Here is a 25,902-nt window from a genome sequence, read left to right on the forward strand (position 1 = left end):
TGCCTTTACATATAAATTATAAATGTAAATACTCGATCACAAAATAAGAAATGAATGGGTTCAGCTCAATAGTCAATGAAGTAAATGAAGTAAATTCTTAAGAAAATAATCTCAATGTCTAATGTATTATAATCAAACCTTTTGCTGTTGGGGATTACAAATTTATTAGTGCATTAATTTCTTAAGTCTTACCTGCAATATAAGACCTTAAAGATAAACGAACATTGAAGATCGTTATAGCTATTCCATGGAAATATGTACTCTAGGTTGGCTATTACCAGAAGCATCAATAAAACTGCATAGTTAGAAACATCATTCCTAATATGATTTGTTTCTAAAATGGTACTGAACCCATGATATGAAAAACCAGATCAACAGAATGCTAATATTTTAAGGTGTTTACATCCTTCCCATATTTTTCTTTCTCATCCATTTATGATGCTGAAAGTAGTCCTGCTATACTTTCAGAATGAACACACCCACCTGAAGACAGATTTCACTTAGGAAAAACATGTATTAGGATATGATGAGAAAGAGAGGAGAAAGATTACTGGGGCGGAAGGTGGCAGGGAGGAATGGCAACTTTAATTTTCCTTTCTAATTTTACTTCAAAGACCTGATGTTCTTAATACCAAAATAAAATTCTGTTCCAGACACTTTACTCTTAGTTCTGCTCACATCCGTGCTTAGCAACCTAGCAATGTTTCAACCTGCATATGCATGAGGTGGCCACAGTCTTCTTATTACCCAATTGCTTGAATTTCTGCCATTTTTCATCACAACTGTGATGAGACTGGTGGTGTTCTGACAGGGTACAGACCCAAATGGTGCTCACTGCTCAAATTAAAATATGTAAGCAATCTGACAAAGAATCTTTGAAAAACAAGCAGCCATCACTAAGTACTCTCTCAGAGGGAAGATTTCTCAGCACTGACTAGTCCAGAAACAGAACACAGCTTTAAACTCTGAAAATGTTCCAGTCTCACCTTTATAAAAAGCTTGTTCCCATAAAACTTGTATCTATTATTAGTCTTTCCCTACTTCTCTCCATTTAAAAGCATTAGTTTGGGGGGTTTCCCAGGGGGTGCAGTGGTTAAGAATCTGCTTGTCAGTGCAGGAGATGTGGGAGGTGTGGGTTTGAGTCCTGGGTCAGGAAGGTCCCCTGGAGAAGGAGATGACAACTCACTCCAATATTCTTGCCTGGGAAATCCCAAGGACAGAGAAGCCTGGCAGGCTACAGTCCATGGGATCGCAAAGAGGCAGACAGCACTAAGCCACTGGGCATACACTGCACACTTACCAGACTACAGTATAGTATAAAAGCTCTAGTGTGGGAGCATTGAGAACTTATTGACATTCTCCCAGGGCAGTGAAGAATGAAATTATAGTGAAGGTGAGCTGGTCTAATTTTTCAACCTTCTATTTCACTCTAAAATACTTTCACTTGAAGATACCAGTGAATTGGGGCCCATATCTTCATATGCATGCTCACAAGCATGGTGGCCAGCAGTCCACTGACTCTCACCTCCTGAGAGTCAAACCCTACCTCTAAGGCAAGGTCACTGAAGACACTGAGGTCTCTCTCTTGTTCTCTCTTGAATCACTCACACCATGGGGAAGCCAAGACCATGATCTGAAGAGCTGTAGCCTCCCACCAATCAGGATCAACTTGGAGGCAGAGTCAAGCCTCAGACAAGCCATCAGGTGATTGGAGCCCTGAGCAACATCTTTACAGCACTCCCCTAAGAGATTGAGCCAGAACCCCTTCCCTACCCTGGCTAGGTCACTTCCATATTTCCTGACCCACAGAAACTCTGAGATAGTAATTGCTTATTGTTTTAAGCTGCTGAGTTTTGAGGTCATTTGTTAGGCGGCAAAAGAGAACTAAGGTAGAGGGGGATTCCCTAGTGGTCCAGTGATTAGGAATCCGCCTTGCAGTGCAAGGAACACCAGTTCAATCCCTGCTCCAGGAAGATTCCACACACAGCAAGGAAATTAAGCCCACGTGCCACAACTACTGAGCCTGTGCTTCATAACAAGAGAAGCCACAGCTACGAGAAGCCCAAGCACCACAACAAAGAACAGCCCTTGCCCTCCGCAACTAGAGACAGCCTGCGTGCAGCGATGAAGACCCAGCACAACCCAAAAATGAAAAAATAAATACATCTTTGAAAAAGAGAGAGAGCCAAGGTATACAACATTTCTTTATTTTCCACCCATCACATGTACAACCCATTTGCAGCTCAGCAGGGTTAGAAATGTTAGATGCAGACAGGAAACGCTTTGCAACCCAAAACAGAGGCAAAATCAGATCTAGACACATCGAAAGCATGCTTTTTGGAATTCCATCTGAAAGACTTCACCTACGTATGCTATTACTGCTGCTGCTGCTGCTGCTGCTCAGTCACATCAGTCGTGTCCGACTCTGTGCGACCCCATAGACGGCAGCCCACCAGGCTCCTCCGTCCTTGGGATTCTCCGGGCAAGAATACTGGAGTGGGTTGCCATTTCCTTCTCCAATGCATGAAAGTGAAAAGTGAAAGTGAAGTCACTCAGTCGTGTCCGACTCTTCGCGACCCCATGGACTATAGCCCACCAGGCTCCTCCGTCCATGAGATTTCCCAGGCAAGAGTACCGGAGTGGGCTGCCATTGCCTTCTCCGATGCTGTTACTACAAACACCAAAATTCTGCTATACCAGATAAGGTACCTTTAAAGTACTGATAAAGATTGTCATACAGAAGATGTTCGTCACATGGCTGACAAAACAGTGAACGAATAAATCCAGCAGGGACTGGAATAAATGGATGATGCAAAGGCTGGGAAGAGCCGCAGCACAGATCTTTACACACTTGTTTGCAATGTTTATTTCAACCACCAGAGGGCAGGAATAGCATGTTGTTCTTTGACCTACTAATACCTAACATAATGCCTAAAGGGTGTAGTAGGAATAAAATAAAAATTCTGCACAAATGGAGGGGGAGAGAAGGGAAGATATGCTTGCGTGGAAAGGGACTAAATCTGACTATAATGGCCCCAAAGCTTCTTGGAGTGTGAGCTGCACTAGAATACAGGACTTCATATACTAATTAGTGATAATTTGTAAGATATATAATTTAACACTAATTCATAAGAGGTTTTTTTTCTTCTTCTTCTGTGTCTTGAGGCATATGGGATCTTAGTTCCTCAGATCTTAGTTCCTCTGATCCCTAGGGGTCGCACCCTGCAGTGGGAGCCTGGAGTCTTAACCACTGGACCGCCAGGTCGTTAATCAGTCACTCATTCATGTCCGACTCTTTGAGACAGGACATTTATGGGACTTCCAGGAAAGTCTCATAAGAGGTATTTTAGATAGAGAATAAAGTAAAAAAGCACGGACGCTGAGAACTTCAGACTAATTTCAAGGAACACACAACCAGAGCATAGGGCCTGCCAGGCTCCTTTGTCCACGGTATCTACAGGCAAAACTACTGGAGTGGGTAGCCATTCCCTTCTCCAGCGGATCTTTCTGACCCAGGGATTGAGCCCGTGTCTTCCACATTGCAGGCAGACTGTTTACCATCTGAGCCACCAGGGAAGCCCAAGGGAGTGTGGACAGGGAGTCAATTTCAATTTAACCTTTTTCCTCTTACTTCTTTTCTTCTACCTACTAATTAGAAATTAGTCAGTATTATTCTTTTATGAAATGTCTCTTTCCTTAGAAAAAAGTGAATTTAATGTATTAAATTCGGGCACATTCTCAGCTACCCACAGGTGACTGTAATCTAAGTTTCTTTTTCTATGTAACCCAACAAGCATCAGCGGGTGCCCGGGAGGAGCTTCTTTCACTGCAGGTGCAGCCAGAAGTAAGTAATCACCCTCCCTGCGACCAGCCTCGCTAACTCAACCCAGAGGCCACGTGTCTTAATGCCCCCAGAAATCAGATGACCACAGCAGGTACTCTCCAACTGCCCTACTATTTCTAATGTTACCTTCCAGTAAGAAGTTTTCACTGGATTAAATTTTAAAATATCCATCCTTTTCTACTGAATCGGAAGCTTACTCCTAATGACAAAATTAGCAAAACCGTTTTTCTTTTTCTTCAAGTTATTTAACTTAGCAAGAGTCAGGGACGACTTCATATTTTATTTTATGGAGCCTCTGGCAAATTATGTTGGTTTAACGCTTTACGGTCTGATTCCGAGATCTCAGATTTATGGCTGGCAAGAATAGTTATAAGTCTATAGAGACAGATAACGAATAAAACAGAATCCCAACGTTTCAAACGAATATCCTTGCTGAAAGAAGGTAAAGGAGATAAATGGGTTAACCCTTGATGAATCTCAAAGGCATTAATAAAACTATCCCATCTCTTCAACTACAACAAAAAAAAGTTACATGGATGTCTATAATAAAGATCAAACTGTCCCAAGAATGACCATTATGAATTAGTTAATGACAGCAATACTGGATCTAGATCTGTGGGGCAAATCTTCCTGATAATAACTGGACAGAGAAAACCATTTAATTCTGTTCAGTGTGGGCCTCTACCAAACTGCAAACCCCTGAATCATTTGCAGGGTTTAAAATAATGTTAGGACATAGATTTAGAGGAACGATAGACTCTTTGAGCCTCAAATGACAGAAAATCCAATTCAAAATAACATAACTTAAAAGAAGGGAATTTAGTGGCTCAAAAAATTGAAAAGTTGAGGAGCAGATTCAGAGACTCAACTCAAATGATAAAGGAGTGTGTGTATCTGTCTGTCTCAACTCCCTGGCTCCCTCCCCAGCTCTCAGAGACTCTCCTCCCCTGAGGACAGTGGTGGGTTTACAGCTTTACAAGCTTGGAATCCAGCAAAAGAGTTTCTTTCTCCAGAGCTTCGGGAAAGTCCCAGGGTCCAGTCTCACTGGTCCAGTCACATCACCTAAGGTCGCATTGCTAAGGTCAGATCTGCATCACACACAGAACAAGACCAGGCCTGAGAGCGAGGAGGGAGTTATTTTCCCAGGAAAATACAAAGTTAGATTCTCAGAGGAAGATGGGCAGGGAGAGGACAATGCCCAGGGAATGAAATTAAGAGATGAACCTACGTCTGTACACGGCTTCAAAGAGGCCCTTGGACGCCCTCTCCAAAGTCAAAAACCGGTGTAAAACCAAGGCAGGCACGTTTCTGAAAAGTCACCTGAAGTCTAACCTTGCAGGACATCTGCTGTGTTCGGGAAACTGGCAGCCTAACCACACCCTGTGCCTTCCTCGTACTCCTCCACAAGGGGGCGGTGCAATCCCTCCGTAGACCCCACCACCTCTTCTCGAAGCACCTTTCAGCCTTTGGACTCTGAGCCTCCAGGAACCGCTCCAATTTCCTCGGGCATTCACTCCCCAGTTTTCCTCTCTTCCTTCTATCTCATTCTATAACTAGCCTATCTTTTTGTCGCTTCCACTCAAGATGCTCAAATATTCATCCCCCGAACCCCCAAAAGGAAAACTCCTTTAAAAATTCCACTTCCAAACATACCCCAAATATACACCTCAAAACCTAGGTACTGCCTCTCAAATATCCAGAACAGATGCTTTCCCTTTCAAAGCCAGCCATTCCTCTCTCTCCGTTACCCATGTGAGAAGCATTCTGATCACTCGTGCAGCAGCACTCAGCTCAAACATCACGCGTTCCGTGAAGCACCGCCCCTTCCCAACCCTGCCCAGGCCTGGGTGTGTGCCCACAGGGCACTCTGCCACTGCCACAGTATTTATCCACTTCAGTGGAAGGACTGCTGCACGTCCAGAGTTCCCACCCCAGACTAAGCCAACAGCAAGGGCACAGCTGTGTCTGACATCTAACTGTATCCCAACAGGCCGTGGAGGGCGGCTAGCGCATGGGAGGCTCCCCATGAATGTTTAATGAAAGGGAGAGAAAAATGTTAATTCTTACTAAAGATACATAATTTTCCAGGTCTCAAATATTTACTACTTGTTATAAAGGGCTGTCAGGAAAACAAAAAAGTTTGACATTATTATTCAAACACTCAGTGTCTTGGTAAGCTCTAGGCAAGCAAAAGGTCGGCACCAAAATGTATAAACAAAAAGTTGGGGGGAGGGACGCACTCGCCTGGCGATCAGTGGTTGGGATTCCACCCTTCCACTGCAGACGGCACGGGTTCCATCCCTAGTCACAGAACTAAGAGCCACATGTCAAGTGGCACAGCCATAAAGTAAAAGGTGTTAAGCAACAGGAAACACCCCCCCTTTTTTTTCTTTGCTCTCCCCCATCAATGGGCCGCACATGTGCTTGCTGTTGCATGCCTGTGTGCGTGCTAAGTCGCTTCAGTCCTGTCCAACTCTTTGCGACACTATGGACTGCAGCCCGCCAGGCTCCTCTGTCCATGGGATTCTCTAGGCAAGAACACTGGAGTGGGTTGTCATGCCCTCCTCCAGAGGATCTTCCCGATCCAGGGATCAAACTGGCATGTCTTACATCTCCAGCATTGGCAGGCGGGTTCTTTGCCACTAGCGCCACCTGGGAAGCCCCGTGCTTGCTGTTGAGGCCGTGGCAAATTTTTCCTTGTAGGTACCAAGCAGCTCAGCTGCTATCCATCAACCCACCAAGAGATGGCGTTCTGAGACAGAGCTGACTGGGAACGCCATCCTTTCGATCCAAAGCCCTTGCTTCTTGGCAATATTCCTCCTATCTTTAAAGTGTCTTTAATTCTTATGATTTGAATTTTGGTCTGGAAGTGGTGGTTTAGTCACTAAGACATATCTAACTCTGGCGATGCCATGGACTGTAGCCTAGCAGCCTCCTCTGTAGGATTTCCCAGGCAGGAATACTGGAGTGGGTTGCCATTCCCTTCTCCAGGGGATCTTCCTGACTCAGGGACTGAATCTGGGTCTCCTGCACTGCAGGCAGATTCTTTACCCACTGAGCCACCACAGAAGTGGATATACTATTTTCTAATTTCTGTGGCACTGAACGCATTGCTCAATGCCTCTGGGCTCAAATTTCCTCATCTTTAAAATGGGAATAATAATCCATGTCTCACAGGGATGCTGATGAGAGCAAATGAAGGAGAAGGCCCTGCAGCACAGCGAGTACCCAAAAGAAGGGCGGTGATGACAGCGATCACAGGGCACACTGAGGGCAGCTGCCTCGCTGAGCCGATGGCCCACCCCCTTCCAGAGTCACTGGACAGCAGCTTTCTTTAATTCACTACAGACTCCTTAGTCTCTCCCCGACCAGATACTCATCTTGTTACACCTATATTTTAGAAATAATTCATTCCTTCCCACGACTGTTAAAATTGTCTCTCACAGCTTTAAACGAAGCTGCTGGTTTCTCCCCTTTTTGAATCTCGTTCAAATCAATCAAGTTTTGATGATGTGTTTCCACTAGTGTTTTTTAAACTTTAATAAGCAACAGTTCTCATTTTGTTACTGTTCAGAAACTTAACTTTCAAAAGAAGCTGTAAATGTGTTTTGTTTACGGTGAGATGACAAGACCTTTGTTACAGGGGCCCTTTAGGAGAATGCTCAACACCACTCTGTCTTTGGCTTTCTCCTAAGGTTATTCACAGCAACATCAAGTTTGCAGTCTGTATGTTTTTAGTACAGACCACAAACACATAACCTTAGAAACAGGCAAGCACATAACCTTAGAAACCTTCTCCTATTCAACTCGACCCAGCCCTTGACAGCCAGCACGAAAATAAAAAAGTTAAACATGCCACATCTGATATTTTACTTATAGGTGTCAGACTGTGTTCTATCTAACTTTATTTATTTTTGGTTTGGGGATATGTCTTAAGACAAAATATTTCTGGTATTTTTATTTCTTTTCCATTACTTGCAGTTTTGATGGAGATGCAAAGTGACACTGATTCAATGTAAAGTTGGCACAAGACATTTGATAAGGAGAAGAGTTAACACCAGCTAACACCACTTCATCTTGCTATAGACAGAGTAGTCAAATTAGAGTAAATGTAAATTTCAACTTCTATTACTAATTATAAGCAAAATTACAAATTGCACACACATATATTTCTTAAAACTATCCTGTACCACAGAAATTGTCATTCATTTTAAAGTTTCCATATGTAAAAATTTCGCAAAAAAACAAACAAACACTGAAGCTTGTCTTTTGGGGGAAAGATCAACCTGTAAGAATACAACACAATCAAAACACTAAAAATGTCAAAACTATTTCTCTCACTGGCAATAATAACCGAAAGTAAGTTAACAGCTTGGATGGAGAAAAACAAATCTGCTTCACAGCTCAAATTCCAGAAATATAAAGAAAAAGTGCCCTCATCTGGCCAAACAAAAACTTAACATTTTAAGTGCACATATTAACTCCTGTTCAAGTGTAATTTCCAGGGCTTTAATTGGTATATAAATAAATTTGAAGATTTTTAAAATAAGTAGCAAGCCAACAGTGTAATTTTTTTTTTGCTGCTTCTTACAAACGTAACTATTTGCTGTTCAAAAACAACGATTTAAACCATAAAATATAAAGTAAATTATATAATATGTAGTTTCTCCTCAGACAGATATATTAGAAATATATTAGGAAGAAAATAAATTGTGACCAGTCTTCATATTTCCAAGTCATTAATAATAAAATGGCACACGTAACTTTACATTCTTAGTGACAAGACTAATGACGTATGCTACCATCTGGAAAAAGTATCTTTGCACTACTTAAGAGCTCATAATTTCTCTTCCCTAGTAGTTCTAAAAACTAACATGTCATCTAAAGTTAAATGATGGTAAATTATTTTTATTATCAGATTGACATCTCTGCCAAACAGATCCAGTAGAGTCCCAAATGAAAATACAATTTTCAGCAGTGCTGTGACACTAATGTTACAACTGAAATACTAGCAATGAGTAATCCTATCATTAACAGTAATGATAATGAAGACAATAATACTAATAATATTATAAATCACTCAAATGGCAGCAATTTGCCAGGCACTGTGGCACTGTGGGAGGTGGGCAGGGTACCCCGCCACCTCCATGTCCTAATCCCTAGAATCTGTGACTGTTACTTTACTCCGTTATGTGGCAAAAGGCACTTTGCAAATGTGGTTAAAATGGGGAGATAACATGGAGAGATTGTTCTGGATTCGCTGGGCAGCCTGATGGAGTCAGTCAAAAGTGGAAGAGGGGGTCAGAAGAGTCAGAGCTGGGGTGTGACCGGGGAGGAAGGTGGGAGAGAGGCAACAGAGCTGGCTCTGAAGATGGAGAAAGGGACCAGGAACCAAAGAATACGACCAGCAGCCTCTGGAAGCTGATTCCCCTCCAGAGCCTCCAGGAAGGTGCACAGCTCTGCCCACACCTTGACTTTAGCCCAGTGAGCCCTTCCTGCCCAGCCCTGTTTGGTTTCAGGTACTAACGACCTGATTGGGCTAAAGGAGGTGGTTTACCATGGTCATTGCTCTGTCATGCCCAGCGCTGCGACCCCATGGACTGTAGCCCACCAGGCTGCTCTGTCCACGGGATTCTCCAGGCAAGAATACTGGAGTGGGTTACCATTCCCTTCTCCAGGGGATCTTCCTGACCAGGGACCAAACCCGTGTCTTCTATGTCTCCTGCATTGGCAGGCGGGTTCTTTATCTCTAGTGCCACCTGGGAAGCCCCTTAGGTCAGACTCCAGGTCAAAATCCTGGCTCTGCCACTTCCCAGCTTTGTGATCCAGGGCAACTTCATGTTTCTGGACTAAGTTTCCTTCCCTGAAAAACAGGGAATAGGGCAGTTTCAAGGATTAACTGGATTAGCACAGGCAGCTGGCAGAAGAGCTGGTATACAGAGTGAGTACACCAGTGAGACGCAGTGAGTGTGCGCGTGCATGCTCAGTCGTGTCCGACTCTTTGCGACCCCATGGACTGTAGCCCACCAGGCTCCTCTGTCCACGGGATTCTCCAGGCAAGAATACTGCAGTGGGTGGCCATTTCCTTCTCCAGGGGATCTTTCCAACACAGGGACTAAACCCACATCTGCTGCACTGGCAGGTGGATTCTCTACTGCTGAGCCTCGTGAGAAGCCCTTGGCCAACACAAGTGATGTATCTAATCATTACCTTCCTTTCTGCGAGAAGGCTGAACCTTGTGACCTATTCCATGAAGCGAAGCTATGCCTCGGTTTCCACCAGGTGGAGCTCAACTCCCAACCCTCGGGACTACAATACAGAGATCACTACGAAGCAGTACCTCCTTTTACCATCTTCCCCTTTTCCTCCTGACCGATTCTGCCCGCCCCCCACTCCCACCCCCACCACTCACAGATCAGATCCTTAATATATTTTCTTAAGCACCATTCCATTTATCCACTTAAATACTATGACTTCAACAAGTCTGCCTATAGATGTTAGTCCTTCCAGCACTGGCTTCTCCAGTGAACAAACCCCCTTTCCAACAACTGCCTCAATGAAAAAAGTCAACATGATGATGTGACTGTTGTTATTGGTATATGTCCTACTCACCTACACACCCATCTGTATTTATTCACCTATGTACAGAGGAGCCTAGCGGGGCCATGGGGCCGCAAAGACTCAGACACAACTGAGCATAGAGGCACACCCTGGTGTATTACCTTATTTATCTATTGTGAGGAAGGACTATGTCATAATCATCTCTGAATTCCTCCAGACCCGAACACACTCAGTTTTATTTCTGATTAAGCTAATTTGGATGAAATGAGTCATATTTGATCCATAGCTGAGTAGCAATCAGCAAAAACATCTTTTTGTTTACTACCCTTCCCCCAATCACTGGTACCAAAACACAAACACAGGTAAATTTATCCTTGCTTTTAATTATGAATGTCTGACACTATTTAACTTTTCTCAGTTTTCCAGCGACTTTTTTTTACATGACCTTACCTTAATTATCTTAATGTACTAATCTGTTGCATTCAACATGTTTTTAAAATATCAAAATAATCATCAACATAGCCACATTCATGCTTTCCAGCATTTTCACCTTTAATTATACTGAGTCATTGTACCTTAAGCCTTCAGAGTCTTCAGTTCTATGAAATCACTGTGCTTCATTCAACCAGAGATTTCTAACACATTTAAAAGATAATACAATGCTACTCTGCTGCTTCACTTACTCACATGCTTCTCCTTTAGCCTGAGCTTAGTGCTGAATTTAACTTGCTTGATAATCTAAGCCCAGGTCAAGTCTAACTCGTGTCAGAGCTGGTCTGCAGCTATCTTCTATTTGGTTGTGTTTTTAGTTGCAGTCATCTCTCGCTAAGAGTTGGACACGACTGAACGACTTCACTTTCACTTTTCACTTTCATGCATTGGAGAAGGAAATGGCAACCCACTCCAGTGTTCTTGCCTGGAGAATCCCAGGGACAGGGGAGCCTGGTGGGCTACAGTCTATGGAGTCGCACAGAGTCGGACACGACTGAAGCGACTTAGCAGCAGCAGGTAAGGAGTCAAATTATTTCTTAGAGAGGGAGGTGTTCTTTTTAATCTGATATTTTCCAGACTACTAAGAAGTAAATTGATCTTTTTTTTCTTTTTACACTTACTATAAAATAACCAGAAGATTTCTTTCAACTATGTGTCTTTCCGTGTGAAACAAACAAAACCTTTCAACAGTGGTTTGGGACCCTGACTGTGCACTGTGATCCTCTGGAGTTCTTGAAAACCAGGACCCCCAGACTTCACACCAGACGGGTCTGACTTGGTTGGTCTCTGGTGAACCCAAGTTTGAATGTTGTTGCTGATGTGTATTCAGGAGTCAGTAAATAAGAAGCACAGCTTTAAGAATCTTTCTTTTCTTGAAAAGAAAGCTCTGTATTTCAAAGATATAACATACCTTTCTATATAAATGTGTTGTTGTTCAGTTGCTAAGTTGTGTCCCAATCTTTTGCAACCCCACCGACTGTAGCCCACCAAGCCCCTCTGTCCATGGGATTTCCCAGGCAAGAATACTGCAGCGGGTTGCCATTTCATTCTCCAGGCGATCTTCCCAACCCAAGGGTTGAACCCACGTCTCCTGCATTGGCAAGTGGATTCTTTACCGCTGAGCTACCAGGGTGCCCCAGATATGTATTAAAAATATGTTGATTGCATCCAGTTATTTAAAAATTTCATGTAACCAACATATTTTCAATCATCATGTTACTGCACATGTCTTTGAAAATATAATTGCCGGCAATAATCACTGACAGATCTCCCCCAGCAACCAGTCTTCAAGTTGGTGATTTTCTAAAATAAACTTTCGGGTGTAAAAGTTTTTTTGCGCATCAAAAGTAATAACACAATTTGTGTTCTAAATACCTTTAATCCTCTGTATCTGGCCAAATTGTTCCCCATCTGTGTGCTGCCAATTTAAAACTCAGTTGCTGGATTAGTCTACAAAGCAAACCCTCCCGTGTTTTATTATTTTTTGTGTGAAAGACCCCAGGTTTAGTATGCCTTGCACAGAGAATGACACCCCTCATGGGCTGATGGACGAGCTTTCTGCTGGGCTTGCAAACAGTCTTGAGAATGAAAATGCCCTTGATTACTGTCAAATGACCTAGTCTTACAGAGTAAAAAAAATTAAATCCCAAAGGTGATTTAAAATCTATATTCAGCTGTTAAGCCCTTTTGGACTCAAACAGCAGACACACATAATAAATCTCAAGGCTGACAGTGTGAGATTTGCCTACTACCTGACACTCCCAAGCTCTTAAAAAAAAAAAAAAAATCATTGGTATACAGCACTCTAGTTACAAAGCATAAAACTAAGTATAACATTAATTATATGGGAGAAGAGGGAGGCTCGAGAGACTTTTGCTTCAATAAATGCTATATTTTCATATCAATTTATCAAATTACCTTCTACTTCATTCTTTTTCCTGTATTTCTCTCACTGAAAAAGTTACATTATGACTATTCTGTTACAAATAAGAGGCTAAACCTCAACAATCCTGAAATTAACCTGCCCATTTATTACTGCAAAAGCCCATTCTTTCTCCATATACCAGGGGAAAACCTATATCCTAAAAATCTGGATTTAACTAATATTTCATTCTTTTGCAACTCCAGTTGTTTTTCAGGCTCTCCTCCTGTCTTTAGCAGTATGCATGAATTTATAATATTGAGATCCAGGAGTATCACACTTGTTTCTTCTGTTTCAATACAAATAATATCGTTATGCAGAGGTCTTTAACAATAATGCATGGGATCAAAAAGCAAAAGGAATGGAAAGGTGTTCAGGATTAGTTATAAGAGAGTCAATTTTGCATTAAAAAAAAATGATATCCCCCAAACTGATTTCCCAGTGCCAAGGAATTAAATATCTTGCTTGAAAAGGTGATGTAATCATTGGTTATAAGAGGAGTCAACGTGAGTTTCTGAAATAGGAACTGTGTGTTTGCAATTAAAACAACACAAAGGTAAGACTTGCCCTTCTTTCTCCTAAGCATTTGGTTTCTATTCCCAAACAGAAGAAGGCAAGTAAGTAAGATATACATGGATTTCTAGATTTCAACTAATTAGGCTAACATACCACCGCTCACTATAAATAATTCTACTTCTTTTCTCCTTTTTAAAGAAAGCAATTAACAGACATCACCACCTGTTAGCCCATAGCTCCTCTATAGAGATGAGGAAACAGCACCCAGTGAGAGAGATGGGATGTGAAAAGGAGGAAGGCAGTCCTACCACTTTCTGCCCAGGACAGACCCACGCCAACCAGGAAAATCCTGTCACTATCTCACCAGAGCTGAGCAGGCTCCATTCTACCGCTGTGCAAATCAGCACAACTTATTCCACTATGTGGACTTTGTAACATCAATCATGAAACTAAAAATAAAATTAGTATGGAAAGTATGGTCAAGAATTCTACCCCATGCTCTATTTCATGGATGACCCACGAATGCAATCTGTCTCTCCAGGGTTTTTTTTGTTTGTTTGCATTAAAAATGTTTTTTAAATTTTACATTGGAGTATGCACGTGCATGCTGAGTTGCTTCAGTCGTGTCTGACTCTTTGAGACTCTATGGACTATAGCCTGCCAGGCTCCCCTCTGTCCATGGGATTCTCCAGGGAAGAATACTGGAGTGGGTTGCCATGCCCTCCTCCAAAGGATCTTCCCAACCCAGGGACAGAATCCACATCTCCTGTGTCTAATGCGTTGAAGTGGGTAAGGATTCTTTACCCACTGACCCACTAGAGTATAGCTGATTTATAATACTATGTTAGTTTCAAGTGTACAGCAAAGTGACTCAGTTATGTATTACATGTATATATTCTTTTTCAGATTCTTTTCCCATTTAGGTTATTGCAGAATATTGAGTAGACTTCCCTGTGCTGTTATACAGTAGGTCCTTGTTAATTATCTTTCTATATAAAGTAGTATATATATGTTACTCCCAAACTTCTAATTTATCCCATCCCCAAACTTTCTCTTTTGGTAACCATATATTTGTCTTCTGTCTGTGAATCTGTTTTGTAAATACATTTGTATCATTTTTTTTAGATTCCATATATAAGTGATATTGTATGATTTTTGTCTTTCTCTGTCTGACTTACTTCACTTAGTATGATCATCTCTAGGTCTATCTGTGTTGCTGCAAATGGCATTAATCTCACTCTTTTTTATGGCTGTGAAATATTCCATTGTATATACATACCACATCTTCTTTATTCATTCACCTGTCAAAGGACGTTTAGCTTTCATGTCTTGCCTATTGTAAATACTGTTGCAATGGACATTCAGGTACACGTATGTTTTCAAATTATGTGTATAGAGTCCATGTGTGTGTGTGCTCAAGTCATTCAGTTGTGTTCGACCCTTTGCAAACCTTTGGACCGTACCCCACCAGGCCCCTCTGTCCATGGGACTTCCCAGGCAAGAATACTGGAGTGGGTTGCCATTTCCTACTCCAGAGGATCTTTCCAACCCAGGGATAAAACCCAGGTCTCCTGTGTTCTCCTGCATTGGCAGGTGGATTCTTTACTGCTGAGCCACCAGGGAAGGCCATAGAGTGCATACAAGTGTGTGTGTGTGTGTGTGTGTGTGTGTGTGTATTCAAAGTGAAAAGCAAAGTCTCCTCTGCTCTATCCCCAATATACAGTGCATACAAATGTGTATCTATCTATCTATATATATTGCAAAATACAGAAAGATACAAAGTGGAAAGGAAAGTCTCCTCTGCTCTATCCTCAATATAGAGTGCATACAAGTGTGTGTGTGTGTATGTGTGTATATATATATATATATATATATATATATACACACACATATCGCAAAATACAGAAAGATTCAAAGTGAAAAGGAAAGTTTCCTCTTCTCTATCCTCAATATTTCTCATTGAAACCCAATAAAACCCAGAAGACATTATTAATATTTTCACTTGTATCTTAACAGAATTTTTAAATAAGAAAACATAAATATGTATATCTTTATTAGTATGCACACAGCTCTAAAACTTGCTCTTTTTTTCCTCGTAATAAATTTGGTCTCTAGAAGATACCCATCCACTGCTACATATATTCTATTATGTTCTACTGTGCTGTAATTTATATACAAGTAGTTCATTATTAAAAGATATTTGAACAGTAACCAGTTTTTGCTTTTTGTGTTTTGTGTGTGTGTAAATATATAAAACCAAAACTTCAGTAACCATCCTTGCACATCATTATAAGATATATGAAAGTTCAACTTCATATAAATACTATACATTTGCAGGACAAAGTTGCAGCCATAGAACTGAACAGATCAAAGGTAGTGAGCCTTTGATATTTGACTAGTCTACCTCTGCCTTCACTAATATACCACACTTAAATCTTGGCCAATCTACAGATGAGTAAGACAGCACATTCCAGCTGGCATCTTTTTAGTGGCTATTTGTATTTGTTTTAGTATGAGCTGACTTTCACTGTTCCCATCTTTTACTCAAATTTTCTACTAGTTTGCTCATTATTTTCTAACTGGGAATCAAACATTTTAAAGTGTTACATGTTCAAGGTCACTCCATAAAATTTCTCTCATTACAAAAGTAACTATAAAACTGGCTGTAGTTACCTTGTTATCTGAATTGCCTGTTAAGAATTCTGTCCAACAGAAATAACTGCATGTAGATTTGTTTTCACATGCATAAATCTATTGTAAAAATAGATTAAAAAAACCATGTGGTACTCGAGTGTGGAAGGAAGTAACAAGGACACAGCATCAATCAGGGGAATGGTCAAGAGGCCCGGGTCCACTGAATTCTGGTCTCAGCTCTGCCACAGTAAGCTAAAAAACCCATAGGTGTCACCTTCTGCCTTCAAGAATCAGGTCCTCAGTTAATAGAAGGAAGAAGTTGGGCATATCCCTAAGACTACTTCTAGGTATAAACCCCATAAATCTACGAGATTTCAACATTTTCTTCATAGGCTCATAGGCCCATGAAATATCTAAAGAAGGTCATAATGAAATAATTTGATCATTATGGAGTAAAAAACAAGTAAGTATTTTAAAAAATAAAACTAAATCATAATATATTGCTTATCTCACTTAAGTCTGATTAGAAGGGCATTTTCTTGTTTTATACATTTGCAGAGGATGATTATGGAATTAAGATTTTACTTACTTAGTTTTGATCATCTTCTGTATTTTTTCCACATGAAAATAATTGAATAAAATATATTCAATTATAATATAATTGAATATATTATATTCAATTTGAATATAATATATTCAATTATATTCAATTTGAATATAATATATTCAATTATAAGTAAAATATTAAAAATTCATAATATAACAAGATTATCAACGTTGTACTATCTGGTTTCCTAGACGTTTCATATTTTCAAGTACTCAATACATTAGGAACTTGGGAAAACATATATCCTGAATATAGTCAAAGCATTAATTTACCACCTTAGAATTTTCTCTACAATCGTTTTGAGAAGTTTAGCAAGAATAAAAAATAAACCTAGTTCAGAACCCACTACTATTAAAAGCTTCTTGTTGCTGGAATATCATCATGCTGCTTATTGACATTTACATTATTTGAATTTTTTCAAATGCTATTTTAAATGAGATATATCACATTTCAGTTCAGTTCAGTTGCTTAGTCGTGTCCGACTCTTTGTGACCCCATGAATTGCAGCACGCCAGGCCTCCCTGTCCATCACCAACTCCTGGAGTTCACTCAAACTCACGTCCATCTAGTCGGTGATGCCATCCAGCCATCTCATCCTCTGTCGTCCCCTTCTCCTCTTGCCCCCAATCCCTCCCAGCATCAGAGTCTTTTCCAATGAGTCAACTCTTCACATGAGGTGGCCAAAGTTACTGGAGGTTCAGCTTTAGCATCATTCCTTCCAAAGAACACCCAGGACTGATCTCCTTTAGAATAGACTGGCTGGATCTCCTTGCAGTCCAAGGGACTCTCAAGAGTCTTCTCCAACACCACAGTTCAAAAGCATCAATTCTTCAGCGCTCAGCCTTCTTCACAGTCCAACTCTCACATCCATACATGACCACTGGAAAAACCAACTAGACTTATATTCGACTCTATGTTCCTACCCATGAAATCAATTGAGATTTGTGATCGAGTTTTCATGTTTCCACTCATAAACCTATTAAGCACAAACCACCTTTCTCTCATTTGAAGACTTACTTCAGCATTATGATGCCTACAATTATTCACTTTACAGTTTTAAAAGCTGTATTTCAAAAAAAAAAAAAAGCTGTCAAACACAAATTCTATGTAGGCGGAAAATCATTGCTATAGCAACAGTAGCTTCAGTTTATGTGAACGGAAAGGTGAAAAATTCACATTTCCAACACTTGAAACTTCACTATTTGATTTCCGGTGGCTGAGGGCCCAGGGTGGAGCTCATGACTTTTCCATGCTACTTCATGAACTGGATCCCAGTGAGACATGGCCAAACACAAGCCTTCTAAGATGAAAATATGTGGTGCTTTCTCTGAAGATGGGGTTAATTACTATAAATCAAACATGACACTTTATAGGCCACCCCAGGCTCTTGTCTTTGCTCTGGTTCCAGGGAGCCAAAGGGGTTAGTTAGTGGGATACTGACAGTTTCCAACGGTGAGGGATTTATGCATGCTGAGATCTTTTTGCTAGTAAAAAGTTCTAGCTGTATGGTATCTTTTTGTCTGGGGGTGGTGGGGCGGGGGGTGGGGAGGTGCAGAACCACTGGTTCCAGCTGGTGTAGAATTAGTGTCTCCAACCTCAACTGTGGCTGGCTCTAAGAATGGAGCCTGCTTTTCTTGCAGGATCCTCTCCTTACTCTTCTCTGACAGGCAAAGATGGAAAATCAGCAAGAGAAAGAAATCATGAAACAGTATTCTCCCATAAATAGATGGCACAATTTTGTGTATATGAATCCATAAGAAAGGAAAATCAGGAGCAATTTTCTTTAAAAAAAAAAAAAGTCTTCCCATTCTACTGCCCAGGTGCAAAACACAACCCCTCATAAGGGCAACAATAACTCCCACTAACTTAAAAACCCCATGGCACATGACCCACTGAATGTGTATTTGAGTAATCACAAAGAAGAGCGCCTATGTTTTATGATTTTAAAATTTAGATCTATGAGCCATTCGGACCTTTATATAAAGTGTAAGATATGGATTGAGTTTCTCTCTTTTTTTTGCATATGAATGTCCACTGGTCCTAGTACTGCTTGTTTAAAAGACTAATTTTCCTCCATTGCAATACATTTGCACCTCTGTCAAAAAAAAAAAAAGAAAAAATCGACCATGTTTCTGTGGGTCTCCTTCTCGACTATTCTGTCCCACTGCTGTTACTATTCTATTTAGACTTTCCCTGAGGTCACACTGTCTTGATTACAGTGAACCTTGAAAACAGGTAGTAACAGTCCTCCTATACTTGTTGTTATTTTAAAAAAGTGTTCTGGTTATATAAATAAACATATAAATAAACTCACAGAAATTTCAGAATAACTAATTGGAGCTGTGTTATGTGGGTAAATATATACTTACAAGCTGCTGTTCTTATAGAATGTTGTTGAAACTCATAGCTAGTATCAAGTGTCTCTTTTTCCTTATAGTAAAGGAAATATTAAAATCTTCCCAGGTGCAGTTCAAGGAGCTGATCATCTCCTTGTCTCCTTGTTTCCCAGACCTTTTATCAAAGTCTTGTAACAGAATTTAAATTCCCAGTCCCTCAATCAATTTCTTCTTAATAATCTCAGTTTGGGGAGGGCATAACTTGTCATCAGTTCTCAGGCTATAAAAACAGATTTTTCTCTAGCACCGCATCTCCAACCCATGAAGTCAAGCCAGGTTGCCTGGGGTTTCTCTCTGGAGTAGGGGAAAGAAAAAGACTAGGAGAAATCTCTCTCTCTCTATTGTAGCTACTATCCTCATTTTACACCTTAAACTGCACAAAATTCCTCACTTTTTTGTGCACTTTGTACAGTTGTCTTATTGGCCAAATTCCCAACAAAATTAGCAACAGTAACAGACTATAACTACAAATAAGAGTTACAACTGTGTTTTTCCTTAGTTTTTTAATGCATTTATTTATTTGGCTGTGCCAAGTCTTACTTGCGTGCAGCACACAGGACAGTTAGTGCAGCCTGTGGGATCTAGTTCCTGGACCAGGAATCGAACCCAGGCCCCCTGCCTTGGGAGCACAAAGTCTTTTAGCCACTGGACCACCAGGGAAGCCCCACAACTGTGGTTGGTGAGGTATGAGTTGTGGCGCAGTCATCCACCCAAGTAATTCAACTACCCTCCCAGACAGCCAGACAGCCAGACAGCCAAGTTTCAAGAAATTATGCGGACACCAAAAGTGAAGGAAGATAAATTACTTATAACATCGTTGCAGGGAGACTTCAGTCATATTTTGTGCAATCTCCATTAACTGGGTTTAAATGCCCAACAACAAAATCCTAGATAATCACAGTCACTGATGCCTTATTTTTTCCTTTTAGTTTAATGTTTACAGGGGGAAAAAACCAAACCCATTCTGTAAACACAAGTGGCTCAATGATCATCTGCCTGCCAATGCAGGAGCTGTAGGAGATATGGGTTCAATCCCTGGGTCAGGAAGATCCCCTGGAGAAGGAAATGGCAATCCACTTCAGTCCTTGCATGGAGAATGCCATGGACAGAGAATCCTTAAAGACTACAGTTCATGGGGTCACTAAGGGTCTAACATGACTTAGCAACTGAACAATAAGAACAAAACACATAAATGTGGTAAATTAAATCTTAAAACCATTTAAATCTATTTAACTTATATGCAGAGTACATCATGAGAAATGCTGGGCTGGATGAAGCACAAGCCGGAATTGAGACTGCCAGGAAAAACATCAATAACCTCAGATATGCAGATAACACCACCCTTATGGCAGAAAGTGAAGAAGAACTAAAGAGCCTCTTGATGAAAGTAAAACAGGAGAGTGAAAAAGTTGGCTTAAAACTCAACATTCAAAAAACTAAGATCATGACATCCTGTCCCATCACTTTATGGCAAATAGATGTGGAAACAGTGACAGACTTTATGTTCTTGGGCTCCAAAATCACTGCAGATGGGACCACAGCCATGAAATTAAGAGACGCTTGCTCCTTGGAAGAAAAGCTATGACAAACCTAGACAGCATATTAAAAAGCAGAGACATTACTTTGCCATCAAGGGTCTGTCTAGTCAAAGCTACGGTTTTTCCAGTAGTCGTGTATGGATGTCAGAGTTGGACTTTAAAGAAAGCTGAGAGCCGAAGAATTGATGCTTTTGAACTGTGGTGCTGGAGAAGACTCTTGAGAGTCTCTTGGACTGCAAGGAGATCCAACCAGTCCATTCTAAAGGAGATCATTCCTGGGTATTCATTGGAAGGACTGATGCTGAAGCTGAAGCTCCGATACTTTGGTCACCTGATGCGAAGAGTCAACTCATTAGAAAAGATCCTGATGCTGGGAAAAATTGAAGGCAGGAGAAGAAGGGGACGACAGAGGATGAGATGGTTGGATGGCATCACCAACTTGCTGGACATGAGTTTGAGCAAGCTCTGGGAGTTGGTGATGGACAGGGAAGCCTGGCGGGCTACAGTCTATGGGGTCCCGAAGAGTCAGACACAACTGAGCAACTGAACTGAAATCTTAAAACACAATAGAAAGCCATTAAAGTATTTACTGGATGTCTTTAAGGCATTCAGGTTGAAAATGAAGCTCTATAAATAATACACCATCCCATCTACCACAAGTCAGACGGATGATCCATATGCCACTCCAGAGGTTAAAAACAAACCTTTCCAAAGGAGTGTGACTCTCCAAGGTCACTCACACTTGTGTTTTACCAATAAATGAAAACAGGCAAGAGATGGAGTTCACTGGGATCAGGGTTTCTGACTGATCTGGCTTTATATTTTAATGCAGAATTTCTACATAAGCTACTTCCTAGAGGGGTTCACACAGCACTAGAGCTTGCTAGGCAGCTCTAGAACAAGACAGAATACACACAATCAACAAAGCATAGTAAATACTGACAAAATATTAATTTCTTTTGCATGTTACTTTCTTTTTACACATTATGCTTAACATTGACGTCTCACAGCACAGCAATGAGTGAGGAATGAGAAGAGACTGCATGACTAACAGTTTGCAAAAAAAGAGTGGACTCCGGTGGGGGATGTTGATAATGGAAGAGGCCACGCGTGTTTGAGGGCTGGGGGCATATGGGAAATCTCCTTCCTCTTAATTTAACTGTGAAGCTAAATCTGCTCTAGAAAATAGAGCAAAGAGTTACACAAAGTGAGAAGAACTGCAAGGTATCAGTAATGGTCGAGGCATGTATCAGTCCAAGTTCTGTCTAAGAGACAGTGGCCCAGTTAAATCTTGATGTGGTTTTCACCAAGGCCTTTTCACGGAACCACTGATGGTCCTGTGTGTGGGATGCAGAGATAGCTCTGAAAGACCCTAACTCAAATACAACTGTATCAACACATGCAAAGTCACACACACAAAAATCACTACTGGGTCCTTCAAATTATATATTTCCGGGATGTATACATTTTTTTCAATGAAGAGTCTTTCAGTTCTATAGTGCTTTTTGAGTTTGAAAAGTTTCACACACATGATTTCATATAATCCCATGATAACTCATTTCTCTCTCCCTACCCCGGGCTTCCCTGGTGGCTCATTGGTCAAGAATCCACCCACAGTGCAGGAGACACAGGTTCGATCCCTGGGTTGGGAAGATCCCCTGAAGAAGGAAATGGCAACCCACTCCAGTATTCTTGCCTGGAGAATCCCACGGACAGAGGAGCCTGGAGGGCTATAGACCATGGGATCACCAAGAGTGACAACTTAGCAACTAAACAACAACAAAACCCCCTCTATTCCCCTACCCTCACTTTCCCTCTCCCCATTGGTAACCACTGATATATTCTCTATGAGTCTGCTTCCTTCTTGTTTTATTCTCTAGTTTGCTGTATTCTTTAGAATCCCCATGTAAGTGATATCATACAGTATTTGTCTTTCTCTGTCTGACTTATTTCACTTAGCATAATGCCCTCCAAGTCCTGGAGGTATAAACATATTATTTCACAGTTTAATGTTTATGAAATTGGGTTCAACTTAATTTGATGTCTGAATTTAATGTAGTAGTCTGATTTTCCCCCCCTAGAAAAGTCATCATTAAATCACTGGTGAATCTTTCGAAGTGTCTCAGAAGGCCACGTGAAACTCAACTCTACGACTGGTCAACAGAGGCAGCCAACTCATTACTGTCATTCGAAGCACTGGAGACTGGGTGGGTCAAGGCCAGAATGTGCTGGAGGCCCTCCCAGGGCTGGACAGGAAGAGAGAGCTTCGTTCCCTACAACGTAGTATCGGCAGAAACTAACTCGGCAAGCGACACTAACTTCACTCATCTGGGGTGGCTGTAGTTTACAACCTCCTCCCTTTTTAAATTTTACTTGATAATATCTAAGTAGGCCTCTTTACTTAGGTCCAAAGATAAAACTGAAACTTGGTCTAAGTTAACCACCCAGTCTAAACCAGCTGTACAACATCCACAAAGTTACTAAACCCATTATGGATAAGCCCATTTTTCTCAGAGCTTCCCTAATGGCTCAGTGGGTAAAGAACCCGCTTGCAATGCAGGAGACACCAGAGACATGAGTTGGATCCCTGGGTTAGGAAGATCCCCTGGAGAAGGGAACGGCAATCCACTCCAGTATTCTTGGCCTAGGAAATCCTATGGATAGAGAAGAGCCTACAGTCCAAAGGCTACAGTCTGAAGGGTCTCGAAGAGTCAGACATGACTGAGCAACTAAACACAATTTTTCTTCAACGGTAAAAGCAAGAGAAAGATGGCAAATGCTTTCTAGGACTACTATTAGAATAAAATAAGCCAAACCATTTGCTTTATCGTTCATAAATTATTTCAAAATAGTAACTACTGAATTGTATTATCTGTCTATATACTATGTACCAGAACTCAAAGTATGTTTTGTTAATCCTGTGTGGCAGCAGTTAATCTTACTAGAAGACTAAAAGAAACAAGAGACTCCCAGGGGTTATATATGCCTAAAATCAGGTCTAGGGCTCACAGCCAACTCTGGCTGACTTTAAAGCCAACCTTTTCCACTTTATCAGGTTGGCTCCAGGATACTGATGTACTATTTCACCATCACTCATTTACCTTTATCTACGTTTGCGAATACAATACATTCTTAAGAGGAATCTCAAAATTTGGTATTATCTACTACTACTACACTCTACCCTTTGTAAGAGAAACAAGAGCTCTTTCATGTTGACGTCATTTGTAATAAAGTTTTATGAAAACCTTTAATGTGTGTGTGCTTACAGGTGTGCGTATGGGGAAGAGGAGTACACGGGAAGATATAGAATTTTAAGTAAATTTAACATTCAAATGAAGGCAAAGATACTGGTATCAAATTTTTATTTCTCCTACCCGAAAAGAAATTGCTAGATGGCTATTACTTTATAAATCATGGCAATAAACTGCCTCCACTTCATAGTCTTGTGGTTTTCACAAATGTACTTGCCACCGTTGATTTCTTTCATCTATGGCACAAATAAGATATAACTCACTTTGGCTGTACAAACGCTGAAGTTTATTTTGTATTAGAATAGCCTATGTATACATAAGACGGAAAAAAAAACCTTTTTTTCCACTGATGGAATCCAAATACATGATTTCAAAGAAAAGTAAATCTCAAAAACCATTAAGTCAGCCAAGGCGAATACTTCAAAAGAAATGAAACAAAATGGCAGCCAGGAGACGGTTCCTTCTGTTTATCTGAGACAGCTTATACCTTGAAGCCAATCTGAAGGCTGTCTCTATTAAGAACACACGGCTTTAATGGGTTGAACTCCTCGGTCAGAAAGTAATCAAGATCTCCTTCAGGGGCTAGGTGGGGGCGGGGATGACAAATGGAAACTTCCCACCAGTACGAGCTAGCGTGAAGAAGTAATCTCTCCGTTAAGTAACTGTACTCTACTTTTAGACTAGAAGAGCAAAGCAGCCTGCAGTGAAATACAGAATTATCAGGGGCCAAAAAGAACCCACGCTACCAAGGATGCCTCACACAAAGATGACATGACTAGGAAGATCTCCAGCATCCAGTGACAAGTGGAAGACAGCCATCACAAGGGTTGTGTCATTTCCCCCAGCCGTATGCAGCTTCTCTGCATAGAAAAGCTGACCTAGGGTTGGAGTTTTCCTGGGGGTTTATAGCAAAATGGCCATAAAGAAGGCTGAGTGCTGAAGAAATGATGCTTTTGAACTGTGGTGCTGGCAAAGACGCTTCAGACTCCCTTGGACTGCAAGGAGATCAAACCAGTCAAACCTAAAGGAAATCAACCCTGAACATTCATAGGAAGGACTGAGGCTGAAGCTGAAGCTCTGATACTCTGGTCACCTGATGCGAAGAGACAACTCATTGGAGAAGACCCTGATGCTGGGAAAGATTGAGGGCAGGAGGAGAAGGGGGCGACAGGGGATGAGATGGTTGGATGGCATCACAGATTCAACTGATGTGAGTTTCAGCAAACTCCTGGAGATCGTGAAGGACACGGAAGCCCGGGGGGATGCAGCCCACGGGGTCACAAAGAGTCAGGCACAACTGAGTGACTAAACAACAAAAACATAGCAGTTTGGAAAAGAATATGAGGAAATCGAACCAAGATCCCTGGAGCTGAGAAGACCAAAGGGATAATATCGTAGACATTAGTTGAGGAGACTCTCCACCTCACCATTCTGACAGTTACAATGTGGCCCTAAAGGCTAGATTGAAGCGCGTGCGCACACGCACACACACACACACACACACACACACACACAATGCTTTTTCAGCTCAAAAACGACCCAATAACAGCAAATTATTATGATTCAATTTACTACATGTGGTTCTGTCCTCCCATCCACCAAGCAAATCTGATTCTCTCTCTAGGGAATTTGAAGCTTGAGTGAAGAGATGGTCAAGGTTGAGCCATCTTACTGAAAGCGCTCTGGGGGGGTTCTGAAGCTCCAGCTGATCAGGTATTGCTCACGATTCCTGCCCCTCTCAGAATCTACCAGCAGTTCATTCAAGACTTTAAGCTCCCCAAGTAATCTATCAATAATCCATTTTAACAAATAACTTCTTTTGATGAGGTTAGACCCCACGTCCAAGGAGCGATGGCTGCAGAGGCACAGGAGGGCCGAGAGGAGCTACTCCACGTCCAAGGTCAGGAGGGGTGGCTGTAAGGAGATACCCCTCGTCCAAGGTAAGGAGCAGTGGCTGTGCTTTGCTGGAGCAGCCGTGAAGAGATACCCCACGTCCAAGGTAAGAGAAACCCAAGTAAAACGGTAGGTTCTGCAAGAGGGCATCAGAGGGCATCAGAGGGCAGACACACTGAAACCATAATCAGAGAAAACTAGTCAATCTAATCACACGGACCACAGCTTTGTCTAACTCAGTGAAACTAA

General features: G+C 41.4%; 1 protein-coding gene across 9 annotated transcripts in view; it reads right to left on the reverse strand.

Annotated features, from left to right (window-relative positions):
• Nucleotides 1–25,902, reverse strand: part of PLEKHA5 (pleckstrin homology domain containing A5) — a 262,192-nt gene that overhangs the window by 181,476 nt on the left and 54,814 nt on the right. For 2 of the 9 annotated variants that reach the window (XM_086401867.1, XM_086401865.1), the window contains exon 1: nucleotides 1–24,435. This exon is cut by the window's left edge and continues 18,216 nt beyond it. The exons of the other annotated variants lie outside the window; for them this stretch is intronic. The gene's annotated coding sequence lies outside the window, so the exon portion shown is untranslated. Of the gene's footprint in view, nucleotides 24,436–25,902 lie in introns of those variants that run through there. 9 annotated transcript variants of the gene reach the window in all.

This window comes from Bos grunniens, chromosome 5 (genome assembly GCF_055505025.1).
Source record: "Bos grunniens cultivar Pamir isolate PY7600 chromosome 5, Bosgru_T2T1.0, whole genome shotgun sequence".
NCBI classification, from domain to species: Eukaryota; Metazoa; Chordata; class Mammalia; order Artiodactyla; family Bovidae; genus Bos; species Bos grunniens.